The sequence below is a fragment of the Jaculus jaculus genome, chromosome X (assembly GCF_020740685.1).
Source record: "Jaculus jaculus isolate mJacJac1 chromosome X, mJacJac1.mat.Y.cur, whole genome shotgun sequence".
NCBI classification, from domain to species: Eukaryota; Metazoa; Chordata; class Mammalia; order Rodentia; family Dipodidae; genus Jaculus; species Jaculus jaculus.
In genome coordinates this window covers 28,182,629-28,191,762 of record NC_059125.1, presented here as the reverse complement: position 1 = coordinate 28,191,762, position 9,134 = coordinate 28,182,629, and the positions used below count along the sequence as shown (strand labels likewise).

General features: G+C 42.5%; 1 long non-coding RNA gene across 1 annotated transcript; it reads left to right on the top strand.

Moving 5' to 3' along the window:
* Nucleotides 1-659: 659 nt before the first annotated feature.
* Nucleotides 660-7,906, top strand: LOC123456616. The gene is made up of 3 exons (XR_006634594.1): nucleotides 660-775; nucleotides 4,170-4,380; nucleotides 7,858-7,906. It is a non-coding gene; the product is annotated as an uncharacterized LOC123456616 (long non-coding RNA).
* Nucleotides 7,907-9,134: the final 1,228 nt, after the last annotated feature.

Below are 9,134 nucleotides of genomic sequence, written 5' to 3'. Positions count from 1 at the left end.
CTTGTGGAATTACCTTAAAATTTCGGTCATCTCTCAACATCTAAGTTTGACACTTGCCAGACACACAATCCATTGCCAGCTCCCAAAGGTTCAGCCTTGTAAATCATGAAGGGAGTTGTTTCCAAGTTGTCTCTGGTGTCCCTCTGAGTCTCCATTAGGTCCAAGCAGTGTTGTAATACACAGAAGCACCACTAGGTGACACCCTTGGGAAAGTCTTGCTTCTGCGAGTTGGTTTCCGGAGCTCTGACGTCTAGTCTAAACATAGCTGTGTAAACTGCTTGTGGAAGAGGGGGAAAGAATCTATTATGGGGGCGGAAAAACACCAGTGACCAAACAGCCCTGGCTCTTTCCTGTATTTTGCTACACGAGTCAAGCCTTGATTACTTTCTTCTTAATTATCAGCTTTTGAAGGCAGCCGCATAGTTTTGTATAGCACGTCAGCAAATCTTTCATACACGTTTATTTTCTGCCTTTGCTGATGTTCTGTGTGATTTAAAAACTGCTTATAATTTGGGGGAGGAGCCTGTTCTCTAGGGTTGTGAGCGTGCGCATGCCTTCTTGTACTGCTTCTGTCCCTTACTTTTACTTCCAGTAAGCACACTGGGTTTGTGCGGAAGTATCAGAAACATCACAAAAATGCCCTTGCGAAAGGGAACAGTTTGATTGGCTAAGTGCCCTCTGGTGTGAACCTTAGGCCAACCGGAAAGAAGAACAAAGGGAAAGGGGAGGGTAGACATGAAGCTAGCCTGGAAGGCAGGACTATCTACCGAAAATGGTATGTCCAGTCTTTTCTCTTGTTCCCTCCAGCATTTTTTTCCTTAAAAAGCAGTTTGAAAAAACTGTCATAAGGTGGGCATGTTGGCGTATGCCTTTAAGTCCTAGAACTCGGGGAGGCAGATGTAGAAAGATCACTGAGTTTAAGGCCACCCTGAGACTACACAGTTAATTCCAGGTCGGCCTAGTCTAGAGCAAGACTACTTCGAAAAACAAACAAAAAAAAAAAAAAGAAGAAAGAAAGAAAAGAAAAGAAATAAAAAGAAAAAGAAAGAAAGGAAAAAGAAAAACCTGTTATGTTCATGCTACAATAAGCCTCATGTTTTCCTTTCTCATGTTATTGCCTGTCTGACACTTGCTGTCACTTAGTAAGCTTCCTTGAGAGAGGGACTGATGTCAATTAGAGTACTGTTAGGTGCGCTGAGAAAGAATCCTCCTCTGGCTTGTGGTCTTTGGCAGGCAGCTGGGAAAATAATAAGCTTCAAAGAGATGCCGTGTTTCTATGGGCACAGTTTTGACCGGCCTTCTCCATTTTTGTACCTGAAAGTGGAAAATCACCATTTAATGAGGCATGTACCCTGTGGTAAAAATGTTTGAAATTACTCACTAGAGGAAAGCAGCCTTTTAAGGATTTGTGAGAAGAGGTAATCCAGACCACCACCAAATTCCACTGGGAGATTCTTTTCCCCTTACATTTATTTCAAGGGCAGTTCTGCCAGCAACCAACATTTCAGAGCAGAGGGTGGTGAGACAGAATTGTAAAGTACGTACAACTGTGAGAAACAAGGCACACGGTCATTCAGAGCATCTTTCCTGACCTGGCTCAGTGCTGTGCCTTACTGACCATGTAGAAACAAGAGCGGCAATTTCTTTCCTGGGGAACTTCCAAAGTAGTGAGAAAGACAAACCTACAGAGACCCCATGTTATGCGTGGAGCTAGGGTTGAGTGCCAAGAGCAAAATAAAATCCAGGTGTAGCTTGCTTGGCTGGGCACGGGCAGCAATTCAGAACGCACTAGCATTGGGCTCTTAGCAAAGTTCAATCATCCTTTGTCCTTAAAGTGTGAGTGACTGGCCGGATGGGATTTTTCTTTTTCTTTTTATACTTTTCTGTTCTTTGTAAAATTTCTAAAATAAGCATGTTTAGTTTTTTTTTTTTTTTTTGGCCTCATTACATAAGCAAGTGGGAATCTGAAGAGGATTTTTTTTTTTTTTGGCAATAGTCAAAAATGTTAACATAAGCAAACAATTCCTTAGTAGTTACTGTGGTGCCAGGTAGTGTTCCAAGTGTTTTTACATATTAACTCATTTAACCCTCACAATCACCTTATGAAACAAGTACACTACTAAATCCATTTTACAGAAGAAAATGAGGCACAGAGAAGTTAAGTAACTTGCCCACGGTTACACAGGCGCGAAGTGTCTGGCAGTTTGATGCCAGAGTTCAAGGTGACCAAATCAGTGAACATTTTCAAGGAAGAGTTTCTCATCCTCAATTAATTTCCCAGATAAATGAAGTTGACCAATGTGCCTCAGGATTGGGCTGCAAAATAAAAACCTTCCCAAGAGCAGGATGGGGCAGGCAGGGAAGCACTGTGATTGGATAGTCAGGTCCAAATCTGGTTTAGTCACTGTGAGGAAACACCAGGCATAGAAGAAGTTTCCAAATGGTTGGTCTAGCCTGGCCTCAAGGGCCCATGGAAGTAAGCCATACAGTTGACCTTGGGAAGGCCTTGATAGTTGTATGGCAGGGAGTGGTAATGCTAGATTATTGTGGAGAAGAGGATTGTGGCCTAGGGGTCAGGTTGGGGTTGGGAATGAGGGCTCAGGGTTAGAGTTACAGGTTAGGCTTGGGTTTGGAAATAGGGTTTGGTGTTTGGATTAAGGTTAAAGGGTGGAGTAAACATTAGAGGAGGACTTACATTTAATGTTAGAGGTTTGGATTATCATTACTAGAGTGGTTGTGTATGTGTGGTGGTTTGAATCAGATATCGCCCATACGTGCTTGTGTTCTGAATACTTGGTCCCCGTCTGGTGGCAGTTTGGAAGATGGAACCTCGTGGAAGGACCTGTGTTCCTGGAGACAGGCTCAGAGGTGTTAGAGCCAGCTCCCCCTCGCCAGAGCTCAGCTTATTCTCCTGCTATTTTCCACCTGCTCTGGCAGAAGCGATACCCAACCTCTGCTTGTGCCGTGCTTTCCTTGCCATCCTGAGCTTTCCCTGGAGACTATAAGCTGACATCCTTTCCTCGCACCAGCTGCTTTTTAATTTTTTTTTTTTTTTTGGCGTTTTGTCCCAGCAATGAGAATGAGAAGGTAACTTCAGCGTGTGTGTGTGTTCACACACGTGCATGCACACACTCATGCACATGTGTACATGGAAGTCAGAGGACAACCTCAGATGTTGTTTTGCTTTCCACCTTGTTTGAGGCAGGTCGTCTTTGTTGTTCACCACTGTATTTGCCAGTTTAGCAAGCCTGCAAGCTTTGAAGAGATTCTACAGTTTCTGCCTCCCATCTCATAGTAGGCACGCTGGGATTATAGATGCCCTTTATAGCATCTTGCTTTATGTGTTCTAGAGATCTGAACTCAGACCCTCATGCATGCATAGCAAACACTTTATCCACTGAGCTATCTCCCAAGTCCAGCACAGTGGTTTTAATGTTTGTTTTTGAAAGGGTGGAGATTGGAGACTAGTGTTAGGAGTTGTGGTTAGTATTGGGGTTAGGGCAGCCAGTCTACCTTCAACATAGTTGTGTGGCTATGTTTTCTGTCACTTGGCTAGACTTGGTTGAAGGCATAAAAACCTGGAGGAGTGATTGTCAAGATCAAAGCAGAACTCAGACTCAGGGTCATGGCTCAAATAAACACTCCGTAATAGAAACAGAATAGGACCAGTTCTGGGTATGATGGCACACATCTTTATTCCCAGTGCTCGGGAGGCAGAGGTAAGAGGATCACCATGAGTTTGAGGCCACCCTGAGACTCCATAGTGAATTCCAAATCAGCCTGGACCAGTGAGACCTTACCTCAAAAAAAAAAAAAAAAAAAGGAATAGAACAGGACCAAGGAAACTCACTATGGTAGGAGCTGACCTTCGGCTGGGGAGAGAGCCAGGACCAAGAGGTCCTGGTACTGAGAAATCCCAATATCATAACTGGGATGTAAACAGCTAGGTGTCTTGCTACAATAGGCACCTAGCAGGATGGGACTTGAAGATTGGGGGCAGAACTGAGTTGCAGGGTGAGGACTTAATGGATGTTTATATAACTTAATTTTAAATAATGATTATGTTTAACAATGGTCTTGCAAAACTCCTGATAATTTGTCAGCTTTTGCAAGCTTGTACAAGTCAGCTAGAGGATGCCACTGCTCTGACCTCATCCCTTTCTTTCTAGGCCCACTACATCTGTCTCTACATCGCTGAGACTTCCAGTTGAACTCCACAAGAATATCCAGGAAGATATTGTGTCCTCAGTATTGCACACCAGGAAAAGAAACCTTACAAGACTCTCAGTGACAGCATTCTAGCTTGGGGCATTGTTGAAGCAGCTGTCCTATAGTTTGGAGGAAACAATACCCAAACAGGCAGAAGGTCCTTTGCTGGTGGTATGCATGCAAATGCATAATCCTTGGGTCTATGTAACTGATGCTCAGGAAAGAATGTTGCATCTCACTGGGTGAAATTCTCTTCAGGGTGCATACACGCAGGTCCTCCCATTAGATACTTACTAGTTAGTCAGATGTTGCTTAAGCCTGTAGATCCTCCTGTGTCAGTAATCTATTACCTCAGCCATTGTGTGTAACCAACCACCCAAACTTACTTATGTGTTAAAACAATACTTGTTTATTCTTTCTTCTGTTTCTGAAGATTGGCTAATGTAGGCTAGTTGTGATGTTTATATTGATTATCATTTCACAGGCCCTAGAGTCACCCAGGAGGGATTACCTAGATTAGGTTAGTTTGTGGGTTTGTCTGTGAGGGATTAGTTTGAGTAGGTTAATTGAGGTGAAAAGATCCACCCTGCCTGTGGGTGGCACCATTCCATAGGCTGGAGTCTTGAACTGTATGAACAGGAGAACGTCAGCTGCATCCAGCATTCATCTTTCTCTGATACATAACTGTGGACTGTGCCCAATGGTCTCATGTTTCTGCCTTCCATGCCTTCTCTGCCATAATGGACCGTAACCTGGAACTGTAAGCTAAAATAAACCCTGCCTCATTTAAGCTGGTTTTTGCCAGCTCAATAAGAAAGTGATACACCAGCCTTGTCTGGGCTTGCTTCTAAGAAGCATGCTAAGTTTAGCTCTGCTCCAATTGTCTTGTTTCTCCTCTCTATGAATTCCTTGGCTCCCTAGGTCGCTTGCTGCTTCCAGTGCAGACAGAAAACAGAACAATCCCATCTACACAGGCACATTTCAAATCTCTGCTTGCATCATATTTGATATCCTATTGGCTGAAGTATGTCACATGGCCACACCCAATCTCAATGACTTGGGGAAATATACTGTACCTATAATGAGAGGCATTGCAAATCTGAAGGATGAAGTACAATGTATGAAGGGTGAAGAACTGAGGACAATTAAGCAATCTGTCATGCAATATGTTTATCAGAGGGGGTCACTTTGGAATCAGCTTTTGACTCAGAATGCACTGTCTAGATCTGTTGAATTAACAAACTCTTGAGAGGCAGAAAAGAGAAATCATTGCTACTCTGTCATTAATACCTGTGGTCCACCTGTAGCCCAGAATAGCTACGAATGCAGCCCAACCCAAAATTGTAAATTGCAGAATTCTTGAGTGGGAATATTGTAGATGACAACATTGTTCCACAGTGTCATGTAAAATAATTGCACCTATGCTCTTGTAATATGCAGGCCACAGGGTGGACACCTCTAAAAAAAAAAAAAAAAAAAAAAAAAAACTTTTTCTAGCCTTTTAGGGCCATGAAAACATTTTGGAATAGTCTCCTCCTCACTTCATTGTTGCTCAGTGACTGGTATGGCCATTTTAAAATATTATTTATTTATTTACTTATTTGAGAGAAAGAGGCAGAGAGGGAGGAGGAGGGAGAGAGATTGAGAATGGGCATGCCAGGGCCTCCAGCCACTGCAAACAAACTCCAGATGCATGCGCCCCCTTGTGCCTCTGGCTTATTGGGTCCTGGAGAATCAAACCAGGGTCATTTGGCTTTGCAGGCAAGTGTCTTAACTGCTAAGCCATCTCTCTGGCCCTTAACTTAAAAAAATTATAATATTTATTTGTTTGAGAGAGGGAAAGAGCAGAGAGAGAGATGATATGGCCATTTTTTCTGCCTGTTTTCTGTGTCATGCTTAAGTATGTACCTGTCACCCACCTTTTGTCATCTGCTATGACTTCCACCATTCTGTATGGAGGGGGCAAGGGAAAAAATAACAGGAAGTTCTCAGTACTGGCTTGTCAAGGTAGAGTGGGCACAGACAAGCTTAGTAGGCAACCTGGTTTGAATATCCCTACATTTCATTAGACACGTGACTTTGAAGAACCATCTCTGATGTTCAGTTCTATCATCTACAAAGTAGGGATAATTCTATGTATTTCACAGGGCATTATGTGTCTTAAATAATCAAGTAGTTAACACCCAACACCATGCCTAACATATAGAAGACATTTGATAGATATTTTTTGTTTGGGAGACAATGTCACCAAATAAAATCCCATTTTGGATAGGGTTTAGAATGTAGACTGTAACTTTAAAAACCTGTAGAAATGTGTTAAATTATAAGCAAGTTGCTTAGAAAATGACCATTGATTTTCAGGAAGGTATAATGCATTATCCAGGGTCAAGATGAACTTCCCCGTGGAAAGGTCCAAACTGGCCCCTGTGCACCTGGAGGTCACCTACGGGTTATTTTATTTCACCTCCAAATCTTTCTTCCTGCTGACAACTAGGTTATATGATCTCACTTGCAAAACACACAGTGCACATGTATGTGTGTGCATGCACACCACGTCATCTTCAGTTACCCACATGTTCAAATGGAGTACATTCTCACCAAAGCCCAGGCAAGAAATTCAAGGGATGTGTGTGTGTGTATGTGTGTGTGTGTGTTGGCCTTTAGAGCTCAGAGTAACTCCTCACTAGCAAGTCTGTAGTTAATCCAACTTCCACTGTCTTTTGGGCTTAATTTTTCTTATTAAAATACATTACCAGTTCATCTAGATCCAAGAGAGTGAATGTGCTGAAATAACCCTTGTCTGTCTAGCTCACCCAAATTCGAGTCCATGAGCACTTACAGTAAATGAGATCTGTAGAGAAACACAGGGGTAAGAAATATTGGCACAGTGAAGCAAGATCATTGTGTTTTGCAGACACAGCAAACCCACTGGGCTGTAAGATAAAAAAACTATGGTGCAGAATGTTCTCTGAGTCTTCCCACCTTAATCTTTCTACCTGACTACCTCCATCCCACTCATCCACTAAAGAAAAAAGGGTTGGCACTGGGTGTCTGGGAAATTTTCCTTATTACTCCTTTAGCAAATTCATGACATAAGGAATTTGAATGGGAAAATGCGCACAAAATCACCAACAGCCTTCTGGAAGGAAAGACACTGTCAGTACCAAGCCTTCTTCCCAACATTCAGAGATGCAATTTATTGATGTGCACTAGGGTGACAGAGAGAAAATGGCATGGGCAGGGAATGGCCCTAAGGATCATGCAATATAAGCCCTATGGGGGCAGCGATCTAGAGCAAGGGACTTTGACTCAGAAGCAGAAGAGCTCCTAGTTTGGCATGTGAAGCACCAATCAATTTGTCCCATTTAGAATTAATCTAGAAGCTGTGCATGGTGGCACATGCCTTTAATCCCAGCACTCAGGAGGCAGAGGTAGGAGGATTGAATGAGTTCAAGGCCACCCTGAGACTACATAGTTAATTCCAGGTCAGCCTGGGCTAGAGTGAGACCCTACATCTAAAAACAAAAACAAAAAAAACAAGAAGAAGAAGAAGAAGAATTAGCCTAGAAAAATGCCCATGTGGGTAGGTCCAAACCTCACTGGAAGATTTTTTCTTTTTTCAATGATTTTTTTTTTTTTAATTTGCAGAGAGAAGAGCGAGAAAGAAAGAGAATGAATGAATGGGCATGCCAAGGCCTCCAGACACTGCAAATGAACTGCAGATACATGCACTACTTTGTGCATCTGGCTTTACCTGGGTACTAGGGAATCAAACCTGAGTCATTAGGCTTTGCAGGCAAGCGCCTTAACTACTGAACCATCTCTCCAGCCTCAGATTTGTTCTTTCTTATGTCATATAGCTTTTCAGTCTCTATCCCTGTTTTGGCCCTTATAATTGGGCTCGGTAGTATTATCAGCTGCAGTATTCCAATGACGTTGTGGTCTGGTGTGCAACTGGTAGTGATTTTAGTGTCCTCCAATGTCAGGAGTTTTGATCCCCTCAAAGAGAGGCTGGGCATGGTGGTGCATGCCTTTAATCCCAGCACTCAGGAGGCATAGGTAGGAGGATTGCTGTTTGAGACAAGCCTGAGACTACATAGTGAATTCCAAGTCACCCTGGGGAGAGTTAAACCTTACCTCTAAAAAAATGCAGGAATTTTTCAGGCTGGAACACTAAAACTCCCAAGGATTCTTATATGACTATATCAAGAGAAAAGGAAGTTGATGCATGTCCAATAGTCTGGGCAGTAATGGCAAGGGACCCTAATTTGAACTGAACACCAAAGTCTTGACACCCAGTTGCATTACTATGGGGCAACAAAAACATCAATATTCAAATGTCTAATATTCTGAACTTTTGTACTAGATCTCTGAATTTGATGTGTACCTTTTTGTTATTTTTTCTCTTTTCTTCATTTCTCCCTCTTCTCCCTTCTCTCTTTCCTTCTCTTCTCATTTCCTTCCTTCCTTCCTTCCTTCCTTCCTTCCTTCCTTCCTTCCTTCCTTCCTTCCTTCCTTCCTTCCTTCCCTCCCTCTCCTTTCCCTGTTCCTCTTCTTTTCCTTTCCCTTTCCTCTATTCCCCTCTCTATCTTTCTTGACAGTATCTCACTCTGTATGTCAAGCTGGCCTGAAATTCACTTTGGATCCCAGAGTGGCCTTGACCTTATGACAATCTTCCTACCCCACCTTCCCAAGTGCTGGGACTATAGGTCTGAGCTACCATACTTGAATTGTGGCTAATAGTTTTTGAAGTATAGGAAATTTTGGCCTTTTTATGGTGAAACACTAAAAATTTACCAACTTAGTCATTTTAAGCATATAGTTCAGGACTGTTAAATGTATTCACATTGTTGTGAAACACATCTCTAAAATCTTTTTAGCTTCCCAGTTTATTTATTTACTTTTTTTATTTATTTGAGAGTGAC